The 23,541-nt window shown below is 40.2% G+C and overlaps 1 protein-coding gene and 1 pseudogene across 6 annotated transcripts in view; one reads left to right on the top strand and one right to left on the bottom strand.

The window, feature by feature from the left end:
- Nucleotides 1-23,541, bottom strand: part of ERC2 (ELKS/RAB6-interacting/CAST family member 2) — an 876,217-nt gene that overhangs the window by 842,417 nt on the left and 10,259 nt on the right. The window lies entirely within an intron of this gene.
- LOC118715728 lies at nucleotides 18,657-19,042 on the top strand (annotated as a pseudogene).

Genomic DNA, 23,541 nt, shown 5'->3' with positions numbered 1-23,541 from the left:
CCCGGGTTTGATTCCAATCAAGGGCATGCACCTTGGTTGCGGGCATATCCCCGGTAGGGGGTGTGCAAGAGGCAGCTGATCGATGACTCTCTCATCGATGTTTCTAACTCTCTATGTCTCTCCCTTCCTCTCTGTACAAAATCAATAAAATATATTTTTTAAAAAATAAAGTCTATTAAGGTAAATAATAAATGTATATCAATGGTGCTAATGACAGATGAACAATAGGTAGGTAGATGATAGATAGATGATAGATAGATAGATAGATAGATAGACCCATGTTCATTTAAAAAAAAAAAAAAAAGTGACCCCAAAATTTTACTTACTACTATCTAAACATTTTGTAAATTCTCCCCACCCTGCTCCCAAACAAGGTCAAAATTTCTCAGCGCCAAAAAACACTAATTGTTCCTTAGGAAACATGAAGCTGTGTTAAGTGACAGTTGGAACCTCCAGAAAATTGATCAGAGGATGTCTCATCACAGAAACCTCAGTTATAAAATACCCTGTCCTGGAAGCATGACCCCTAGACACAAATGGCTTGACAGTGACTCTGAGAAGCTGCTGCTTCCTAAGATGTCAAATAATAGTCAGCCATGTTGTTACCTCCACTCTTGTACCCACTACAGAAATCACTAATCCATCACAGTCCTCTTTTCCATTAGGTTCAGAACTCTTCTCAACACAGCACTCCAGATGGTTTACCATCAATCAACTGGCATCGATATGTGATTTAGAACCTATAGGCCATCTTGGAAAAAGAAGTCGCTCAACTAATATAGGTGGCTCCTTACATATAGCCGGATCCTAAGTGCTACTATCAGAGATGACAGTCCTGTCTCTTTCCCCTTTCCCATACATCTCTCAGACTGGCCTCTGGGAACTTTGGGGACTTCTTTTGCATTTCTGCTGATCTAAATATCCATATTAACCATTCCACACCTGTATAGAAGGGGCACAGAACAGTGCACCATGTTAGAGTCCCTAGTTCCATAACCCTAGAGAAAAGACGTAGAAGCTCCGTGTCACCATTACTGAAGTACTTTGGTACAGATTTTATGCAGCCAGGGCTACATACTGATTATCCAGTCAGTGCTGGTATTCACGTGGCCTTAACAGGATGCATCTCGGCCCTCCTGCTCTTTCTCTTAGGGTGTGGTTAGTGTACTCTCTTTTTCTTCAGCTTGAAGGTACTAAGAGCACTGATCCTGGAAAGGGCCAAAGTGACAACTGACTAGCTGAGTGACCTTAGACCAATTATTTAACTCTTATGAGCTTCCTTTCTCCAATCAATAAAATATTGGTAATTTCATCTAACTCATAGTATCCTAAGAAAAAGATGATGTTTATAAACCACCTAGTTTGGTGCCTAGCAATAATTTCTGTTGGTAGTGTCAATAAATACATTAATAGTATTATATAGGACACCTTTCTTTTTTTTTTTTTAATTGATTTTTTTACAGAGAGGAAGGGAGAGAGATAGAGAGCTAGAAACGTCGATGAGAGAGAAACATCGACCAGTTGCCTCTTGCACTCCCCCTACCGGGGATGTGCCCGCAACCAATGTACATGCCCTTGACCGGAATCGAACCTGGGACCTTTCAGTCCGCAGACCGACGCTCTACCACTGAGCCAAACCGGCTTTGGCAGGACACCTTTCATTTTTACCTGCTTATCACTCATTTCTCTCCCCACACACACACACTTTCTGGTAACACTATCTCTATTTTCCTTAGAGAACTTGTCCCAACCTTCTACTCACAATCATTAGGTTATATAAGGCTGATTCTCTCTACTCCACCCTGGATAGGGTTGGAGTGAGTATATGAACCAGGCCTGGCCAGGCATCATAGTCCACCCCTCAAACATGGCAGCTGGTTTAGGATGTACACCTTGGTCCAAAAGACTCCCTGCCATCATTTTAGATGAAACAACTAGGAAAAATAAGCTCTTTTTCAGCTGGAATTACTTGCTTTGAAGATGGAACTTCTGAGTACCACCATGTAAAAAGGGCTTCCTTGAGACTGAAGCTATTGCAAAAAAAAACTCAGAGCCAAACTTTTAATAGTGTGAAATCAGACCAGGTGACATCACTTGAAATCCTGGGTCCAGCAGTCACTGAAACTATATCCATCCCTCGACCATTTTAGTTACACATGCCAGGCAGACTGGCTGCATTAATGGCCCCAATCCCTGTATCCGCCCCTCGGCAGTGCCTTCACAATCTGTCCCTGGGTTCTGTTGCATGGCTTCCTTTGGCCAATAAGGAGATAAAAAATGTGAAGCAAGCGGAGGCCTGAAATAGCACTTGTGTATTTACTCGCTTGCTCATTTTCTCCTGCCATAGGAGTGAGAGCATACCCAGTCGAGCCTGCTGGGGAATAAAAACATAAAGCAGGGTCAGTGTGTCCTAGCCAACAGCCAGCCCCAAGACACCTGAGCAAGCCCAGCTAAGATCAGCAGAGGTGCCTAGCCAACCAGCAACTGATGACAGATGCAGGACAAGTCCAGCTAATAGCCACTGAACTCCATACACTCGTGGACTAAACAAACGCTTCTTAGTATGTCACTGAGGTTCTGTGGTTGGCTGTTTTGCAACATTACTGGTTCAACAGGTATCTGACATATTCACTCGTAAAATTTCTACATTCGATTCTAGTTGGGGTATCTGTCACTTGTACCTGAAAAAGTCCTTATGTATCCTATGAAGAAATATTTTCCAAAAATGCTTCTGCTTTCCCTAAAAATTCCCTACAAAGAATTATATGCCTGTCTCTAATTAAAGAACTTAGTTTCAAATGTTTACTAGTACACTGCTCAGAGCTTAATTATGTTTTACTTGATAATAAACAAAAAAATCCTTTTCTATCTAAGATTTTTGCAGAAATAACCTGTTGTGTTTTTTTAAAGGGTAAGTCAATAGTTCTAACCATTGGAATTCAGTTTACATAAATGATGAGAGACAGACAGTGAAATAATGTGATCTTTACATGAATATTTAATGAGATGAAAAGATGTTCATGCCTAATGGGGTTGGGGGAGGGGAGCAAAGAACAGACTGCAAAACATTTCTATGGTTTACTTACTCAAACTTTTGTAAGACACATGTACACACACTAACTAGCAGAAGATTAAAAACGACACACATCAAAATGTTAACAGTGGTGGGAATCCAAGGGATTTTTTTTTTCCTTTTGTTTACTTGCCTTATATTTTCTATCTATATATATAAAAGGTAAGCGACTGAGCAACTGAGCGACAGGTCCACTGAACCATTGACCGATTGCTATAACGCACACTGACCATCAAGTAGCATATGCTCAACACAGGAGCTGCTCCATGGTGATCAGTATGCTCCTACAGCTAACCTCCCGCAGTCCCTCCCCCAAGCTGGCTGGCCCCAATGGCCCAAATTCGGTGGCTAGCCAATCTTCCTGCAGCCTTCCCATGGCCCCACCCCTTGGCCAGACAGCTTCCCTCCGCCCCTCCCCTCAGCCAGCCAATCTCCTGCTGGCCAACCTCCCACGGCCCCTCCCCTCAGTCAACCTCCCATAGCCCTGATTGCTGGCCAGCCAAGGAACCCCACCTATGGACAGATTTGTGCACTGGGCCTCTAGTACTATATGAAGATTTTTCTATTGTCTTTTCATTCTCTATTTCATATATTTCTGCTCTGAACTTTTTTTTCTTCCTTTAGTAACTTTGGGCTTCATTTGTTCTTCTTTCCATTGTTCAAAAATAGTCAACAGTAAGGGGTTTTTTGGTTGTTATTGTTGTTACACAGCAAAGAACTGAAATAGTCATTTAATGTTTCGTTGAAAGATTATCTAATCATTTTTTACCAATCACCTATTATTAGACACAGGTTATTTTTAATGGAAATATTATAATTAATATTCTGATTGATAAAACTCCATAGACATCTCTTATTACTTCCCTAGGATAAAGTTATAGAGGTAGAATTATAAGATGGAAATTTAAAGGTTCTTCATACCCACTATCAAAATTCCCTCCAGAAATGTTGAAATAATTTACACTCACACCCTTACCATTGGCTATTTTTCCTCCACTGCCTTTACTCGTTACTCTCAACAGATCTTGGAAGCCACTAGAGGCAACTAAAAATCCCTGAAACACCCAAATAAGGATCACAGCTCTACATGTTCAGTAAATACACCTTAATGAGGAATGCCAATACTGTGCTAACCAGCTCTGCTTTGGGCCAGTGCTTCCGCGACAGTGTGGCCAATGTTCAGATAAACAAAGCTAATGGGGTTTTGTTTGTACACCAAGACTCCAAGGCCCTAGTGTGTACTGTGACTATTCCAAAATTGAATATACAATGTAGCTTTTTCCAAATTTATTTGAGAGAAGAACACTTTTCCCTTCAAAATACCTGAAAACTTTTCCTTAATCATTCAGACTTATTTATTTAATTAATATTATTTAAGCATCAACTTAAGTCCCAGTGTTGAATGTTGAGGATAAAGCAGTGGCTGAGACAGACACAGATCCTGCCTGTGGGAAGTTTAACCATGAGGACATACTTTATCAGAGTTTTCTTCATCACAAATCTAACATGGTTTGAGGGGAAGGTGGTTACAGGAACTGGGCATTGCTTTAAAGACAGGAACATAAAATTGACCAAAAAGAATCAAAATTGAGCTCTAACAGGGAAATAGAGAAGACTGACCAAAATGATGACTGGTTGGAGTTTTAGCCTTTCTAGGACAAGAAAGAAATATAATTTTGTATTTATTTTTCAAACACCCCATATGGAAGACAGAACGTCAAAAGGAACACAAGTGAGTCATCAGCAGTCTGTGTGTCTAAGAGATGAGGAAACAGGTTGATGTTGCTTATTCCAACATCCCACCAGACAAGAGGTATTATGTACAATTCCGCCACAGAATTTAGCAAATCAAATAAGAACTCAAGAGAACATTAAATGGTAACAGAATAATTTCTTCACCACTACACATGTGCTTTTTTAAAAAATATATTTTATTGATTTTTTACAGAGAGGAAGATAGAGGGATAGAGAGCTAGAAACATCGATCAGCTGCCTCCTGCACACCCCTCACTGGGGACATGCCCGCAACCAAGGTATACACCCTTGACCGGAATCGAACCTGGGACCTTTCAATCCACAAGCTGACGCTCTACCCACTGAGCCAAACCGGTTTCGGATATACATGTGCTTCTTAACAGTAAATTATAATTAACAACCTAGGCCCAACACTTTACTTATTAGAAGTAGTCTCTTCTACCAATTTTACAAAGAACGGGGATGGTTTACTGGAATAATTTCACCTGTAAAGCACATAGAGCGATGTGGTTTTCACAGATGAGGTAAAGGCCAGTTGATGTCCCACTGGCATGGCTCAGTGGTCGAGTGTCGACCTATGAACCAAAAGGTCTCTGTTTGATTCCCAGTCAAGGCACATGTCCAGGTTGTAGGCTTGATCTCCAGTGGGGGTCATGCAGGAGGCAGCCAATCAATGATTCTCTCTCATCATTGATGTTTCTATCTCTCTCCCTCCCTCTCCCTTTCTCTCTGAAATCAATAAAAAGATTTAAAAATTAAAAAGGCCAGTTGTCATGGTAAGCCAAAGGTGAGTTCCCATGGCTGTTGTGTACCAAGTCTCAGGATTCCTGCTTGTTCTCCTGAGTCACCCATAGCCCCTCCCCCCGCCCCAGCTGTGTTTAGTTGCCTGATACAGTTTTAGGCACTTGTTTTGACACTCGGGGTTTTTTTGGTTTTCGTCTTCTAATTCTCGTCTATCCTGATCTTTTTTTTTTTTTTTTTTTTTAGTTCTGTAAAATGAATCCCTGAGAAACAGTAAAAAGATCAACTTTATTCAGCAATCAATAATGCAATAATGTCTTCTATTTCCTATTACTGACTTCAAGAAAACCATTTCTAAGCTTTTCCCGCCTATAAATGTATTACAGGAAATTAGGTAGCAGTTAAGATCATGCTGTTTTAAATATTATTATGAAGCCTCGATTAGCTCAATCATTGAGCATTCTTGTTAACTCTTAACAACACCTGCTTTCTTATGTATTTGTGATGTACAAACCTCAGAGGGATACATTATTAATAAGACCAAACTGTACACAGAAACAGAAATGTGTTGCTGAGAATGATCTCAAAGAAATTAAATTGCGAAACACCTTTCCCTTTAAAAGCACCTCATGAATAAAATTTGAAGTTCAAGAATTAGCTCCATTTAAGGCAACAATGCAAAATAAAATCAAAAGTGGTTTTACAAACCTATAAGAATACTTTCTCTAATTGAATATGGATTCATAAATACAACATACACGCATCCATTCACTCTCTTAAATGGCTTAAGGACTCAAACTGTAAGCTTAGAGGGGAAGAAGGTAGAGAGAGAGACTACTTCAGGCATCTCAGACTATCATGGTCTGGAATGGTCTATTTTAAGACAAAAGCATTTCCTGCTATGTGCTCTAAATTAGGTTAAGTTTATTTCCACATATCTCAGTCTCAGTCCATCACCTGAGCCCTGCTGACAGGCCATGTGAGCTGAGATCATCAGTATCTCCCAAGATTTAGCCCAACTTAAAATATTCTCTCTTTTTTTTCCTTACTGGCATCCTTAACTTTTTTTTTCAAAGTTTGTGTAACAGACTCCAGTTAATTCTAAAACCGTTCTAGGGGAAGACATGGTGCTGAACAGATCTCAAGCAAGATGTGGCTGTCGCCGAGACCGGTTTGGCTCAGTGGATAGAGCGTTGGCCTGAGGACTGAAAGGTCCCAGGTTCGATTCCAGTCAAGGGCACATCCCCAGTAGGGAGTGTGCAAGAGGCAGCTGATCGATAATCCTCTCTAATGGATGTTTCTAACTATCCCTCTCTCTTCCTCTCTGTAAAAAATCAATAAAATATATATTTTTTAAAAAAGAGTGGCTGTTCAGGAGCCAAATGCTGCCAGCAGATGTGTTGTATAGGACTATCCCAGTGCTCTTTAGAATTTTTATCTAGTTGCCAACATAGAGAGACATGGACATTTCACAATAAAATCCAGATTCTAGCTCCTGAGAAACCTGAAAACCTGACAATGTCAGGTCTACTTCCCTACCTGACAATGACTGGTGAGAGCCAATCAGCAGTTGCCCCTTTAAGAGAGAACATGCAGCCGAAACCGGTTTGGCTCGATGGATAGAGCATCGGCTTGGGGATTGAAGGGTCCCGGGTTCGATTCCGGTCAAGGGCGTGTACCTTGGTTGCAGGCATATCCCCGGTGGGGGGTGTGCAGGAGGCAGCTGATCGATGACTCTCTCTCTCTCATCGATATTTCTAGCTCTCTATCTCTCTCCTTTCCTCTCTGTAAAAAATCAATAAAATATATTTTAAAAAAAAAAAGAGAGAGAGAGAGAACATGCACCCTCCAGTCCCCTCCTCTCCTGCTACCTTAATTCAGTCTCATTTTCTCATGCTTGCCCCTTTAAGCATTTAATTTTTACTACTTCTACCCTTAAAAAAGAACTTAGGCCAAAACCGGTTTGGCTCAGTGGATAGAACGTCAGCCAGCAAACTGAAAGGTCCAAGGTTCGATTCCGGTCAATGGCATGTACCTTGGTTGCAGGCACATCCCCTGTAGGGGGTGTGCAAGAGACAGCTGGTCGATGTTTCTCTCTCATTGATGTTTCTAACTCTCTATCCCTTTCCTTTCCTCTCTGTGAAAAATCAATAAAATATATTTTTTTTTTTAAAAAAAGGAGTAGCTACTTCATAAGGAGTACCTACAGTGTGCATAAAATTAAAAAAAAAAACTTAGATAAAAATTCATCTACTCACCACCCACTTCAAGTCCATTACCAAATCCTACTAATTCTACCAAAGTTCTCAACCCTTGTTTTCTGCTTCTACTATCACTATCCAATTGCACCGACATGACTTCCTTAAGCTATCCCTTACCCTCCTCAAGCATGGTCACCCCTCTAATCCTCCTCTATATTCCTCACACATCAGCGAAACTATTATAAGGTAACAATTCTGATCACAAAATATCTCCCATTACTAAGGTGACCAGACGTCCCGCTTTGGGCGGGACAGTCCCGATTTTTAACAATTTGTCCCGCGTCCCACGTTTCAAAAAAGTCCCAATTTTTGGAAAGAATGCACAACAAGCTAGGGAACGGCAGGAAGGGAATATCCGGTTTTCAGCAGCCACGTGGCTATTTAGCCAGGATATGAGTTTTATATTATTTTTGTTAATTTTATAATGTTAAACTTTAATAATAACAAATAATTGTTAAGAACTGATGATTATCGAGAACTGCTTATCAAAGTTCACAATGACGAAAACATTTTGTAACTGTCTCTCAGATGACATACATCGTACTGCGTGATAGTAAGCTAGTTAAACAAGTGATATCATTACAAATCAGCTATTCAGATAATTTAGGTAAGTAATTTATTTATAATACTTATTTCATAAATACATAAATTTTCTTGAATTTAGCAGACAGTACTCTTATTATTTATATTTTATAGTGGCGGCAAAAAGTCTAGCGCCGGCCTTGAAAATGACACTTACGACTTACATTACAATTAAGTGTTGAGACTTTAAAATCCATTTTATGTGTGAAATATAATTTAACAAATTCTTGTGAAAAATTTCATGAACTTTTAAACAACGACAGCAATCTACTAAAAAAAATTCACTCAAATGAGAAATATGCCAAAGAATAAAATAATGCTATACATAATTTTTTATTTATTATATTTGTAAATTATACTTATGTTGAAATTTAAAATATATATATATTACAATACTATTTCTGCACTCTATGAAAATTTTTGTTGCTCTATATAGACCACATTTTTAATCAAGAACTCCCCTCCCCTTCTCTACCCCCTCTACCCCGTCAATGGTATCCAGCTTTACCAATGTTAAAATCTGGTCACCTTACCCATTACCCACTTAAAACTGTCTAGTACTTCCCAGTGCTCTTTGGACAAAGACCAAACTCCTTCCCATGGCCAGAGGCCCTACGAGATCTGCCAACAGTTCCAGCCACTCTCTCCTGCACTGACTCAGCCCAGGTTTTCTTTCTGTTGCTCAAATGCATCCAGTCACTGCCTGTCTCAGAGCCCTCACCTGTGCTGTTCTCTCTGCAGAGCTGATTCCAGTCATCTTTTAATCTCTAGTCTAAACGGACCACCAGTTGCCGACTGCTGGGTCTATCACATTTCAACTATGTTCTTTCAAAGCATCATGCCTTTTTTCATGGCATGAATGTGTTTTTTAATAAGAGGAGCTGACTTCATCTGCCCTACAAGGGTCTTCAGAGTGGTTCTCGGATTTAGATGATAATAGGTATGACCATGTAGCCTGGGTCCTCTGGTGAAGGTGTAAGAAAATCTGTTGTAACCCAATCAAGGCTGCCCCTCCTCAGAGCCTTGGTTTGAAAAATGGAAAGCCCTGAAGGAGAGGAATTGATATGCACAAAGGATTCTGGAGCCTTCAGGGAGGGAACACTGACACCCCAGTCATGATGCCCAGGATTCAGAGTGAGATCCGTGGGAGGAGATAAACATGGTGGCTAATAAGACTAACGTTTCCAGAAATAAAGTAAATTCTTCAAAATAAGAGGAAGTCTAGGTTGGTGACTGGGACTCAAGACAAGTGTCCATGGAGAAGCTTGTATGTACAGAGCACGTGAGTGAGGCAAGAAGCTAACAGAGGCCCACCACGCTGTGTAGAACCTGTGCAACAGGCACCACGTGTACATGGACTGTAACTCGTAAGGAGGCCCATGTGTCCTAGCAGGGTTTCCCTCAAGCAGACACCGAGATGAGAATTTAGGTCAGTGGTCTCTTGACTAATGAGTTTGCCAACCACTGGTTTAGGTGAAGGTGGTTCATTTTGAAGGTAATCCCAGGAAGTACTAAGGGCAGAATTTGTCACTAAGACAGGAAGTAAAAAAATAAATAAATAAATAAATAAATAAATAAATAAAATAAATTTTAAAAAAAAGTCTATCTAGGATATCTTTTAAGAAGATTTCTGTTGTGTTCAACTGGGCTCAGTCCTGCTGGAGGAGCTCTGAGAGACAGTGTAAAACCTGCCTCGTAGTTACACCTCCATTCATCACTGGCAGAGGGCCGCTCCCTGGCACCTCCAGTCTGCATTGCAGGAGGCCAAGGTAAAGCTCTCATGTTTCCATACAGAGATGTGAGTGGGTCATTGATGGTATCGGCTACACCACGCATGGCATACCTGTGGCTGAGCCTGGCCACTGAGAGACCATACAATAGTGACTATGAAGGGCAACCAGTGTCTTTCAGTCAAGCAAGGCCAGCCTCAACAGTGACATCTAGTGGCAGAAAAATGCAATCAAGTGGCGGACTGGTTGATCCTCCTTAGGCGCAGCATAATCTCAGGGTAGAGGATCAGGGGAGGAGACAGGGAGAGGTGGAGAGAGGTGGGAGGGAGCCCTAGTGAGGAAACCTGGATCTCCAGCTAAGAGGGAAGGCAGGTTCCAGCATATTTGGTTTAATTAGACAGATAAAACTAGGTGCAAGATTGATGTTTTTAATAGAAATCCATATATGACCCAAAAGCTCTCTACCACACTTTATAACTCCATACTAATTTGTGTGCACATTTGTTGGCATCTCTCTTCCCTCCTACTTCAACTCATGCACTGCATCCTCAGGGCTTAATATTTCATTCTAACATTTGTGAGGACCAGGCAAGAATACAAATGGAGGCACAAATACCATATATCTGTACATTTTAAAGTTATAATCAAATAAATGTAAAAAAAAAAAATACATTCTATCCTTCTACCTTGAAAAGGTAGCCAATAAAGATGTGGATGTTGAAGTCTGAATTTTGAACTTAGAATTCTTGGGCTCTTCATAGATCTGGCCAAAACAGCGTAGTAAGAGGCAGGCCTGCCCCAGTCAACATCCTTCTCTCCCCACCCCTGACTCAACATGTGATTTCTGCAGCCTGCACACCAGGCTAGCTCCACCTGCAGCAAGGGACAGCAAACTTTTTCTATAAAAGACCAGATATTTTAGGCTTTGTGGGCCATTTGGTCTCTGCCACAACTGCTCAACTCTGCCATTTTAGCACAAAAATAACCACACCATTTGTAACTAAATGAATGTGGCTGTGTTACAATAAAACTTTATTTTAAAAAACAGGCATGGATTCGGCCCCCAGGCAGTAGTTTGCTGGTATTTGATACATACTTTTACAAACAGATATCCCTCAGCCATTCTAGGCTTATGGATTTGCCCACTGTAGCATGGATTGTCCTCTGGAGAATGGACCTGGTAAAGAAGTCCAAGCAGACGCTGGAGGATAGACAACTCAGGGTCATTTAGGCAGAGAGGTCCCAAGCCTGTGGGCACCCAAAGTGGACCCTGGAATGCCAGGCACAGGTTTCAGGTGGGCACCTCCACTTGGCCCCATGCAATCAAATGAGACCTTCTAGACTCAGCCTCTAAAGTCTGAGGCCCTGGCAGGGGTTCCTCCTGTTATTATGACACTTACGTCATATCACTGAAATCACTCCCATGGCATTAATGCAACAATTCTGTATTTGTAGCCAGAGAGGTGAGGCATATATTTTTATAAAATGAAAGAGGGGATCTCAAAATCAGATCTGGTTAAAGTCATATCTCTACCCTTTTGACGTGTTTCCTTGAGCAAATTACTTCACTTCTCCAACCCCCACTTTCTTCATCTATAAAATGGAGATATTAGCAATACTTTTCACAGTGATTTGGGAAAGATTACATAAAATGATAGAAGAAAAAAAAGATTACATAAAATGATAGAAGAAAAGTAATTAGTACAATGCCCAGTACACAGCTAATCTACACTAATAAAAGAGAAAATGCAAATTAACCATCACTCTGCTATGCCCACCAGCCAATCAGGGGGGAATATGCAAATTAGAAGGGCAAAGATGTCAGCCACCCAGCTGCTCCAGGCACGAAGTGGCCAGCAGGGCAGGATGCCTGTTATGAGGGGGAGGTGGGGGCTAAGGGATCTATAGGAGCGGCACTCAGGCCACAGCGAAGACAAAGACTGAAGACTCTGGAGTCTGCATCAAAGATGAAGATGGCAGACTCCAGCCTGAGTCTGCAACAAAGATGGCAGACTCCAGGCGGAGTCTGCAGTGAAGACGAAGGAGGCAAAGACAAAGAAGGCAGACTCTAGCCGGAGCGAAGGCCTACATCCCAGGTCCCAGAGGAAAACCAGTGCTGGAAGCCAAGGGAAGGAAGGCTAATTGCACGAATCTCTTCATGCACTGAGCCTCTAGTGTTCAATAAAAGCTAACTTTGATCATTCCAACGCTACCAGAATAGGGCACAATGATTTTGAATCTCAAAATTGTCTTCCAGTTTTCTCAGTTCACTAACTTGCCTTGTCTGATACTCCTGAGTCAAACTTATCCTACTATTCAAAATGCTCAATACATCGACCATTTTTTAAAACTGAAAAGAAAAATGGCCATCTTCCCATCATCTGCAGATTACAATATTATGCATCAATAGGTATTGAAAGTCCCAATAATAAGCCATTTCTTCTTCAAATGCTACAATGATATGAATCAGGGAAACAAAGTAAAAAGTGTCCAGTTTGACACAGCAGGAATTTTTAAAAATGCTTTCCCATCATTCTCCAAGAAGCTGTCTGCAACTAAAACACACTCATCCACACATCACTACTCTCTCAATTAGTTCCTCCAAACTTGTTTCATAATTACTGTTTTCCATGTGCAGATCTAGAGTGATTACATATTTTATAGTAAGGTGCTTGAGTTAAGAGGCAGAGTATATTCCATTCTACAAGGTAAGGACTCTGTATATCCAAATATTAGTTAACTGCACTTTCCATTAGCTACTTTCATTACTTTTATTTCCAACTCTAACTATTTATTCTAAAAGGTTAAATTTAAATTCTAAAACACCTAAAAATGTTTGTTAAAGAGACAAACCACATAGCTAAACACAATTTTAAAATACATATAGCAAAACCTCAAACAATAAGTAGTAAGAATAAAAAATAATTTGAGATGCTAAATCAAATTATAAAATATGATTAATATAAAATGCTGATTATGACATTACTCATTATCTTATAAAGTTTTGTAAATCTAACAAATTAAGCTTATTACACTGAACAAATAAATAAGGTTTTCTAATTTGTGAATTTCTATAACTTTCCTTTAATCTGCAAATGTACAATGTCAGCTGGCAAAGCTTTCAGTTGTAGTGTGCTTACAAAAATAATGCAGGAATTATTGGGTTTTGCACAAATAATCCTCAATCTGTCAACTAACAGATGTTTCAGAGAAAATGATAAAAAGGTAGGACAATAACAACATCTTTTCCCTAAAAATCCAATTACACAATTTTTCTACATTTAAAATCAACATGTAAGGATTGCATTTAAATAACCTTTTACTAGAAAAGAATATATACATAATCATAATCACATACTCAAGGGAAATTCGTAGCAAAAATTATAAGCAATTCCAAAGGGAAAAAAAGACCACAATCAATAGCAAGGAATGGGAAATGGCTTAAATGTGCCAATTTCAGAGACAAGCATTTAGCTCTATATTCTGGAATGATGATAAAAAAAAAAATGTTATATCCTACTTCTGGGGTATCTTAAAAATGACTGATCACCATGGAGGAATCACATGAGTCTTTACCAAGGGCCATGTTCGGGGTCCGGAATAGTACTCAGAAACCCCTCTAAACACTGAAATCATAGGGAATGAGAGTTAATAACTGCCTTAGGTCATCAAGTTACTGAGTGAAGACTTTTAATCAGTGTACGGATAAGAGTAAGTTTAAGTAAGACAAAAAATGTCTTAGAAGAGAAATTCTGGGACATGATTCAAATCTATTCAACAAATATTTCTAGAGAATGAGTCAGTAATATGATTTCTGACCTTCCAGAGACCCAAATCCCTCCATTTTTAAAGGGAGCCAAAGCCCCCTTATTCAGGTTTACATGAGCAACTCTAGCTGCTGTACAAGGCTGCCAGGTATGTGAACACTGGAAATACCGTATTTTTCGGACCATAAGACTCTCCGGACCATAAGACGCACCAGTTTTTAGAGAAGGGAAATGAAGAAAAAAGATTCTGAAACAAATAGTGTCCTAAAATATTTTATATGCATTAAAACCCAACATCACAGTCATAAACACATGTAATCAACCCTGTAAAGTAAACAGCAGCATTTAGAACCATTTTAGAGCCGGGCAAGCACACAGAGACCACACAGAGCCGGGCAAGTAAAAAAACTTTTTTTTTAAAGTATATGTGTAGGCTATATTTGGACCATAAGATGCAGGGACTTTTTCCCCCCACTTCTGGGGGAAAAAAGTGCATCTTATGGTCCGAAAAATACGGTAGATTAGAGCTTTTCTGGGAGGGGAGGGTGTGGTCTCAGATGAAGAGAGGCCTATGAAAGAGGAGTACTCAAGAGAGAAAATCATTTTTCAACCTGGGCAAGAACTGAAGAAGTCAGGAAAGACCCATAGACATGTACATTAGACAATTTACAATTATCATAAGACCTTAAGGTTGCTTTTATTTCAATAATCTGAGAAATAATAATGTAATATTCAAGATCCTCACCACAGCCATGCACATTGAATTTGGACAATAAACCATACTAAAGAAGTACTATAGCCGAAACCAGTTTGGCTCAGTGGGTAGAGCGTCAGCCTGGGGACTGAAGGGTCCCAGGTTTGATTCCAGTCAAGGGCATGTACCTTGGTTGCAGGCACATCCCCGGTGGGGGGGGTGCAAGAGGCAGCTGATTAATGACTCTCTCTCATCGATGTTTCTAACTCTCTATCTCTCTCCCTTCCTCTCTGTAAAAAATCAATAAAAATATAAATAAGTAAAAAGAATCACTATGGGTCAATGAGAAAGGGGAAAAAATGAACTTGCGAATCTAAATAATGTGTTCTCACCAATTGAAAGGTAAAACTATCAAGCTCCTCAGATAGCATAAATAAAAGTTTCACAGAAGTTGAATCCGGTAAATATGATGAGAGAATTGAGTCATCACCCAGCACACAGCAGGGTAGATCAGTTGACTGCCAAAGAACTCGACTAGAATAGTTGGCATCATATTCCAATTACAAGTAGTAATTTAGTTAATGTGGCTAAATTGATGTTATTAATTTGAATTAGTAGCATTAAGTCTACTTAATTTCTAAATTGATTTAGGTTTTATGTAGGTGTAGGAGTGCCTAGCTGGGTAGTTCAGTTGGTCGGAGCATAATTCTGATGTGCCAAGGTTGCAGGTTCGATCCCTTGTCAGGGCACATATAAGAATCAACCAATGAATGCATAAATGAATACCGTGTTTCCCCGAAAATAAGACATCTTCCGAAAATAAGACCTACTTACAGGTTTCCTTCTGAGTGAAATATAAGGCATCCCCCTGAAAATAAGGCCTATCTCCAGGCTCTTGATATTGCAATAAACAAGCCATTCAAAGACAATTTGCGCATGGAAATTAATGACTACACTGAAAATAGAATGGGGAGAAATCAGCGTGGAAACTTTGTGAAACCTAAACTGCAAGAAGTGTGACTTGGGTGAAGAATTCATGGGAGAAAATCACTGACAGTTGCATTGCAAATGCACTGCGAGCAGGCTACCTTGACAAGAAGTACTCATTTAAAGACAGTGCTAATGCTAAACATGAGAGATTTGGTCCACTGATTCTGAAAGAAATGGAGTCACAAAAAATTCACCAGGAAATTCAGGAATTGGATTGTTATGATGATGTTCCAGAAGATGATGACATGATTGTCATTGAATAAATGAGTAAATTCTTGATACTGTAGGATTCACAGTTTGTCTGGTTTGTGTTGACAACTACCGTACTACTGTACCGTATACAGGTAATAAATTTCCTTTATTTTCATTTAACAATAAATGTGTATTGTATTCTTCTTCATGGAGAAATAAAATATCCCCTGAAAATAAGACTTAGCGCATCTTTGGGAGCAAAAATTAATAGAAGACACTGTCTTATTTTCGGGGAAACAGGGTAGAGCAGCAAGTAGATATTCCTCTAAGAATCAATAAATAAAAATTTTAAGCAGCCGAAACCAGTTTGGCTCAGTGGATAGAGGATCGGTCTGCGGACTGAAGGGTTCCAGGTTCGATTCCGGTCAAGGGCATGTGCCTTGGTTGCGGGCACATCCCCAGTAGGGGGTGTGCAGGAGGAAGCTGATCGATGATTCTCTCTCATCGATGTTTCTAGCTCTCTATCTGTCTCTCTTCCTCTATGTAAAAAAATCAATAAAATATATTTTTTTAAAAATTTTAAGCAGTAGGAGCCCTGACCCATGTGGCCCAGTGGTTAGAATATGGGCCCAAAGACCAAAGACTCACAGGTTCAATACCTCCAATCAAGGACACATAGATCAGTTCAGTCCCTGGCCACTAGCAGGAGGCAACCAATCGAAGTGTCTTTCACATATCTATCTATCTATCTATCTATCTATCTATCTATCTTTCTTTCTTTCTTTCTTTCTCCCCCTCACTCCCTTCACTCTCTCTAAAAAAATCAATGGAAAGAATATCCTCAGATGAGGGTTAAAAAAAAAAAAAAAGAAAGAAAGCTGAGGAGTTTAAAAAAAAATAAAGAACCTCTCTAACTTTATGTATAATTATTAAAAGTATTCATTAAAATAGCAATAATTTACTAAGTCAACCCTGGAATTCTGCAAGAAATTATCTTCTTTAAAAGGGGCCTCATCCAGCTTGGAGAAACACTGGTGAAGTGATTAAACATACACTGGGTTTGAGTCCTCCATCTCACATTCATTATCTGAGAAAGCTAGCATACCTCTCCCGGCCTGATAAGTACCTCAGTTAGTAACTATAGTCTCAGGAATAACAATGGGTACTACACAAACATAAGGTGAGTTGTGACTAAATCAGAGAAAGCCTGAGAGTTTAGCACAGTGCTTAAGGCTTAGTAAATAAATAACTCAGTACAACAACAAGCCTCCTCACCATCCATATTAACTACAACACTTGTGTTGTTTTCTTAACGTATGATCAGCCAGGTGTTAATAACCAGTTCTTTGTTCTCTACTAATTTCACATGACTACGAAAGTCATTCCATTCTGAGCCCTAATGTTCCCTTCGATCTGTTCTTGAAAGACAGTACAATTGATTGATACTGCCTTTTAAGAAAACTAATACTAGCGGTGTGGTTGATTTTACATGGATCCCAGGAAGGCAACTAGACGCTTAAGTACAATGTTTTTCTTCTGAGTAAAAGAATGACAAAATTAAACATGTTGCACTGGGTCTAAAAAGGTTACCTGGTTTAATAGTGTGCTCAGCAATTTGCACATGAGAGTAAAACTTTAGCCAGTGCAATAAATGGCATCATTCATCCAAAATATTCCCTGTCCTCTCTCGTTCTCTCATTCCCTGCAGTCTCCCTCCCACAGAAGGAGAGCCCCGACTGCCTCACTGGCATCCGGCATGGCCATGTTCTGTCAAACGTAACACGAACTGAAGTGGCATGCCATAGCCAAACATCCAATGAGTAAACCACTGCGGGGATTTTTTTCTTCTCTACCCTGAGAATAGCCCCTCCAAGAAAGGGACTCCTCTTCCTGCCTGAGTCCCAGAATCAAGACAAAATAGAGAAGAACCTTACACAGCCCTGAGATAGATAGCCAATGTAACAGTACCTGACCAATACGCCCAGCTCACATGGATGCAGCACTGAAACGAAATATTCAATGCTTGGGTAAAAATATAGAGCAGCATTTTCTCACTGATATCTCGCATTTCTTTCCTCCTTTGCCAGAATACCAATCTGGGACAAAATACTTCATGTTAGGTCTCTAGGTAAATGCAAATCACTTATAAATGGTATCTTTTCAGACGAAGAAACACATAACCAAGCATTTTAACTGTCTCCAAGTGTATATTTTCTTTATCATTCCCAGTCCCTGATTTCTTTCCTAACAAACTGCTGCTCCTGGTACATGGACATCAGATGAAGGCAATCGTTGGAAAGGCTCAAAGGAGGATAAAACCTGCTGATACATACACAGTTGTGCAAACAGCTCAAGTGAAGGCCAGGAAGCAAGGATGGGTGCAGGCTGGAACTCATGACTCAACCATCAGTGCATGCGTGAGTGCCTGCCTGTCCTGGAGCACAGCCCCATAAAGAGTCCAGGGGTGCCTGGCCCAAGCCTGCCTCCCACAGACTGTGAAGAGAAAAGGGGACCCAGCCCCTGTGATGCCATCATATGATAGCTCCATGAATTCCAATTGCACCACGTGATGCCACTGTCTTCCCTTGAGCAGATCCAGTCCTGAGAGGTCCCTGAAGGCAATAACTATGTCTCTTTCATGCTTGCATCTCGCTGCTGTCACGCCTGTAGCTAAAGGCAGCTCGGTATAGAACAGTGGAACACGGGGGCTTTGAGTCAAGAATCCAAGACTCAGATGCCACTTTCTCCGTTTACCTGGGTCAGGCCCTTGTGAGCAGATGCTGTTAAGTGCCCTACTGATGGGCTTCTTTTGAATCTTGGAAAACTACTCTGTTCTTGCAGGAGGCAAGATGAAAGTCCAGGGAATACCTCTTTCTCTCCGAGCAGGTGGCAGGCGGGTTGTTCAGCCATGGCCAAGATTAAGGCTCGGGACTTTCGAGGAAAGAAGAGGGAGCTGCTCAAGCAGCTGGGAGGACTTGAAGGTGGAGCTGTCTGTCCCAGGCGCAGCTTCCAAGCTTTTTAAGATCAGAGTGGTTTGCAAGTCTAACACCCGTGCTCTTACTTTCATTAACCAGACTCAGAAAGAGAGCCTCAGGAAATTCTACAAGGGCAAGAAGTACAAGCCTCTGGATCTGCGGGCCAAGAAAACACGCGCCATGCACCACTGGCTCAACAAGCATAAAGAAAAGCTGAAGGCCCAGAAGCAGCGGTGGAAAGAGTGGCTAAACCTGCTGCAGAAGGACGCGCTCAAGAACTGAGCATCAAAGTGTCAAAAAGCACAAACTGGCTGACAAAAAAAAAGAAAAGAAAGAAAATGCCATGGTGCCATGGAATAAAGAACAACTGACAGATATAATTATACACCAATGTTCATGGAAGCATTGTTGACAACAATCAAAAGGTAGAAACAAACCAAATGTTAATCGGCAGATAATTGGATAAACAAAATGTGGTATAGAAATACAATGGAATATTATTCATCCTTTAAAAGAGGATGTCCCAAATTCACCTGGCTGATGTTGCTCAGTGGCTAAAGTGTCGGCCTATCCACCAAAGGATTTTGCATTTGATGCCCAGTCAAGGGCATGTACCTGAGTTGCGGGTTCGATTCATGGCCCCAGTTGGGGCAAGAACAGGAGAGCACCAATCGATGTGTCTCTCTCACAATGATCTATCTCTCTCTCATATATATATAAAAAAAAAAAAACTATGGAATAAATATCCTTGGGTGAGGTTAATCAAACAAAACAAAAGAATTGAAATTCTAATTCATGCTACATCATGGATGAACCTTGAAAATGTTATGCTAAGTGATTTAAACCAGACATAAAAGAATAGATATTGTATGGTTCCACTTATATGGGGTACCTGAAATATAGCAAATTCATTAAGAGAGGAAGTAAAATAGTGGCTGCCAAGGGCTCGGGGCAGGAGGGACCGGGGAATCATTGTTTAATAAGTACAGAGTTTCAGTTTAGGGTGATGCAAACATTTTGGAGATGTATAGTGGTAACGGTTAGACCACGTTGTGAATATACGTATTACCACAGAGCTATACACCTAAAACAGTTAAACTGCACCTGGACTAAATGGCTCAGTGGTTGACCATCAACCCATGAACTTTGAGGTCAGGGCAGATGCCCAGGTTGCAGGCTCAATCCCCAAGCAGAGGCCATGCAGGAGGTAGTCAATCAATGACTCTCTCTAATCATTTGTGTTTCTGTCTCTCTCTCCCTCTCCCTTCTTTTTGCTGAAAGCAAGTAAGTAAATAAACAAATAAATAAAATAGTTAAACTTACAAATATTATATTATGTATATTTTACCATAATAAAAACAAATGTTTTCAAAAACAACTGACAGGAGCTGCTTCTTCATCCTTCATGTGAGGTGAGGCCATCCTAAGTCAGGTGTTTTATGCTACATCCAGAGTTTCCTTATGAAATTTGCCTCTAGTCATGACTGCAATAAATTACTGAATAATGTCCCATCCACTGGCTGCCTTCTCCTCTCTGTCTCATGTGCTTTGTTCACCTACTATTGTTCCCTGTAAACCCCATTTAATTACTTGCACTAGAACACTTGTCTTAGGGTCTGCTTCTGGGAAAACTAAACCAAAGCACATAGACAAGTTTCTTAACTTCTCTAAATGTTAATATCCTCCTCTAGAGAAATAATACCTGGATCATTGAGTTATTGTTAAGATTAAATGAGATAATTCTTGGTGTGCTTAGCACAATACCTGAAACATAGCAGGCACTTACTGAGTTCCTTGGATTTATGGTCCAATAGTTATCTGCCTTTTTAATAAAAGCTAAACTACATCTCTCCATTTCAAGAGCTATTGTTTATCATCTTTTATCTGATTAATATCTATGATTTAACATTTACCATCTAACTACAATGGGCATCAAAAGGAGCTGAAATTTTGCATCCAACTCAGTCCTTGCCTTAGAAGTGGGTTGAGCCCAAAAAGGATATTAGACAAGCTCCCATATATCAACAAGATCTTCCAAGGCAGACAGACCACCACCATATCCTCCTGACCTGCGGAATTAATTGTACACAAAACTTACCGTATTTTTCGGACCTTAAGACACTCCGGACCATAAGACGCACCAGTTTTTAGAGAAGGGAAATGAAGAAAAAAAGATTCTGAAACAAATAGTGTCCTAAAATATTTTATGTGCATTAAAACCCAACATCACAGTCATAAACACATGTAATCAACCCTGTAAAGTAAACAGCAGCATTTAGAACCATTTTAGAGCCGGGCAAGCACACAGAGACCACACAGAGCCAGGCAAGTAAAAAAACTTTTTTTTTAAAGTATATGTGTAGGCTATATTTGGACCATAAGACGCAGGGACTTTTTCCCCCCCACTTCTGGGGGGGGGGGAAAGTGCGTCTTATGGTCCGAAAAATACGGTAATTCTTACCCTTCTTTCTCTTTGGCTCTGAATCTACCATCATAGCATCAGCAAGGCTTATGATGAGGACTAAGATGCATTTGGTCTTTTCCTGTTCCACAGCACAACAAATGAAACCATGGAATCATAAAACTCCATTCAAGTGTATCCTTTGTGAAGGACCATTTCATGTGCTTTGGCTTATCTTTACTTGTTTGCCAAAATACAGAGAGAATTCTGTTAGCACAACGACCACCCATGCCAATTAGCAAACCAAAAGAATAGATTACTGACTCTGGTAGACTCTCCTAAGTAAGACTAGTGAGAAATCTAAATTCAATGCCTTACTTTTATAGGAAAGACCTTTTTAAATATGTGGTTTTTAAAAGTTGACTAGACTTACAAGTTAAAAAGGAAAGCTCTGTTCCCCAAAACAAATGACAAAATCCTAGATTACATATTGCCCTTTATCATAATCCCCAAAGCTTTTTTCCAATATTGCTTACCTCCATAGCATTTAACTCTGTTCTTATTCCTCACAACTATAATATTTCCAGTTGGTCACCCAAAGTCTAAAGCATGTCCATATTGGGCATGTCTAATGGTTTCCAACTTTGCCTCAATTACATCTACATGTACATTACATTTATGAGGCTCATACTACTCCCAATATCACTGCCTGCATTTTCCCATTTTCCACTTACTTTTTATAAAATAATCAAAAGATTCAAGAAATATTCAAATGAATTACACAATCTCTGATGTACAAAAATGGTGACACTAATGAAATAAAACTACTTGTTAGCAAGTAAGGCTAGGACATAGTAGCTCAAAACATTGGCTCACAAGCTAAAGCACAGAAATCAAGATTAATATATGAAAAGCAATGTAACCATGTACCAACTAACATCCGAAAAGTGGTACAAGACATACAAAAGTAGAGTCAGAGGCAGCTAATATGCATGGGGCATGGAATCCAGTTCCAGTACATAACTCCCAATCTTGCACATTTCAGGGAATTATTAGACCATTTCCATTCATGAACTTTCTCACACCACTTTCAGAAGGTATACACTAAGAATTACTCCAAGTATTTCCAATTCTATTAGTCGAACAAAGTCAGTTTAATTATATCCACTAATTGCAAACGTTTGCAAAGATTTTAAAATAAGATTCACACTCGGTCCCTGATGACATTCAGGGATTCTCAAAACCAACAAGCAGTGTGGAGTTACACTACAGATCTTTTATCAGGAGCATCTTCACTTGGAAAGTGGTCTTTTAAAGTTATTAAGACTAAATAAATTGTGTTTGGTCAATGATATTTGAATGGGCACTTGTTAGGATTCCCAAGGCCATATTCATAATCTTTCTATTGTTTTCCAGGTCATTCTGCCACTCTCTTGCCCCAGTTTCAAACCCCATGCTCCTACAAATACCAAAAGCAGGTAGTCAGCCATGAAATCCCTTGATGGTTAAGCTTGAACCTCATCTCCTTAGAGCATCACAGAATCTTCATGCTTATCACTCTCTCTGGCTTCTCTCACCATCCCTCAAACTAATCTCCAGTTCCTCTGGTCTCCTTCCACCTCCCCAAACCCCGAATCTTCTATTCCCTTGCTGACCTTTGGACCTAGACCACTCCTTGTGTTATTTGCACCATCAAAACCAAGCCCACCCCAGATAACTCCACTTAATGCTCCACCTCACCTTCTTTAAGAAGCCTTCTTTCATCTTTCATGCATTAATCTCCTAAGTCAATGATCAGCAACTTCATTAGTCAACAGAGCAGCAAAATGCACCTCATGAGCCACGTGTGGCTCGCGAACCAGTTTGCTGAGCACTGTCCTAAGTCTTCCATGATAGCCTTGGTGCTACCCTAGGAGAGCTCCCATTACAACAGCCTTCTGATTTATCTGGCTACAATCCCGAACCTTCCAGAATCACCTGCTCTGTGAATAGTTGCAGGGGGGCTGGCATAAAGCAAGCACACGCACATTCAGTAAATATATGATATAATGGCTTAACTCTTTGTCAATAAAATCCATGATGAAAGCACACCAGCCATTCTTATTTTCCAGGATAAAATAGGTAATAAAATGATACTTAGTTGATCCTTTGGATAAAAACTATTGTAAAAATATATCATTTTAGCCCATCCAGCATGGCTCGGTGGTTGAGCATCAACATATGAACCAGGAGATCATAGTTCGATACCACTTAGGGCATATGCTCAGGTTGAGGACTCAGTCCCCAATGGGGGGCATGAAAGAGGCAGCCAATCAATGATTCTTGCTCATCATTGATGTTTCTATCTCTCTCTCCCACTCCCTTCCTCTCTAAAAGTCAA

The sequence above is a fragment of the Pipistrellus kuhlii genome, unplaced genomic scaffold (genome assembly GCF_014108245.1).
Source record: "Pipistrellus kuhlii isolate mPipKuh1 unplaced genomic scaffold, mPipKuh1.p scaffold_m20_p_11, whole genome shotgun sequence".
NCBI lineage: Eukaryota > Metazoa > Chordata > Mammalia > Chiroptera > Vespertilionidae > Pipistrellus > Pipistrellus kuhlii.
Note: the sequence above shows the minus strand (reverse complement) of the source record. Positions and strands in the feature narration are given on the sequence as shown.